Source organism: Panulirus ornatus, chromosome 22 (genome assembly GCF_036320965.1).
Source record: "Panulirus ornatus isolate Po-2019 chromosome 22, ASM3632096v1, whole genome shotgun sequence".
Lineage (NCBI taxonomy): Eukaryota > Metazoa > Arthropoda > Malacostraca > Decapoda > Palinuridae > Panulirus > Panulirus ornatus.
Genome location: NC_092245.1, coordinates 1413362 through 1414733, shown reverse-complemented (window position 1 = coordinate 1414733; position 1372 = coordinate 1413362). Strand labels below are relative to the sequence as shown.

The 1372-nt window shown below is 40.0% G+C and overlaps 1 protein-coding gene across 1 annotated transcript in view; it reads right to left on the bottom strand.

The window, feature by feature from the left end:
- LOC139756497 (high-affinity choline transporter 1-like) overlaps positions 1 to 493 on the bottom strand; it is a 1116821-nt gene extending 1116328 nt beyond the window's left edge. Inside the window, exon 1 of the mRNA XM_071675940.1 lies at positions 276 to 493. The gene's annotated coding sequence lies outside the window, so the exon portion shown is untranslated. The remainder of the gene's footprint in view (positions 1 to 275) is intronic.
- Between the last annotated feature and the right edge of the window lie 879 nt (positions 494 to 1372).

Below are 1372 nucleotides of genomic sequence, written 5' to 3'. Positions count from 1 at the left end.
TACACATGATGTTACGTCATCTTATGGAAGGTCATTTTATGATGCGCAATGGCAAACTATGCAAGGCAATAACTTCATGGTTATTTGTTGAGTTGATAACGAATGTAAAATGTCTGAAAGGCGTTATTGTTTAGCACTTCTAAAGGCAACAGATGTCCAGCAAGGAGAGGTGATGTCATACCATCGTACAATTACGCTAATCTTAATGCTGATAAATTTATCGCGGTCGCCTTGTCAGAATCTACGTACACTATAAACAGATAACATGAACTCACCTTGTGTAAAGAAGAAGGGATTCTAAGTTACTGAGGTGGGTCTAACCGCCACTAAACGCGTACTAGGATCCTGAGCAGCTATGGAATAGAGAGTCAGCAAAGGTTTCCAGAGACTTGGATAGAATCACTACAACACCACCAACACAACACAGTAGGCACGAGTCTACCGTCTGAACACACCGGGTCAGCGGAGTAACATCAACAGGCGATGTGGTACTGAGCTGCAGCCACACCAGGACTCGCTACTCGTAGGACTTGCTGCACTCGCTCTTGCCAACCCGACATCAGAAATATTTTTGAAAGACGTTATCACGAAGTTATCTGATGTCGTCTCTTTCTTTTGTTCACTGAGGTGAGCCTTTCGATTGATAACTGATAACTGATAGAGGATTTTTTTGCTTAGATACTTGCTCTTCGAGGAGTTAAATCATGCGAAGAAGTGACCGTGTGGCATCGCTGTTTCGAGGTGAGTTGATGAGTTGCCAATAGGAAGATAGTGCAGAGAATAATTCTCAAACAGTACCAATGTAGAACAGTCTTTGTATATACTCATGGGGCAACTGACAAGTAATGAAGGAAAAGTTGTGTAGATTGCTTATACATGTTGTACTCATTATGAAGAGAAGTTTGTGTTAAGATTATCCCTAAAATGATTCACTTTCTCTTCTCACACATAATTTCCGGTCTTTCTTAGCATTGTCAAGGAATATCCTTGGATAGATCATTGGTATTCCCAGCTGAGGCATTTGTATGATAAATGAAATTATTCAAGTACCAGTAGTACCAGTAGAAGTAGTAGTAGTAGTAGTAGTAGTAGTAGTAGTAGTAGTAGTAGCAACAGCAGTACAAATGACAACCATAGTAACAAAGATTACGGCACAAGTATTGCTCCTAAAGTGACGGTAATGGTAGTTTGGTGACAATGGTGGTAGTGCAGGTGTTTAAAGTGACGGTTGTGGTGGTGAACACGCTGTAATGTGGCAGTATTGGTGACAACAGTAGTCAGTTCAGTGAATATATTAGTAATGAATTATAATGGAAGTGATGTATCCATTGTATTTGGGTGATTAGACAATTTGGTTATGTATTGCATAAAT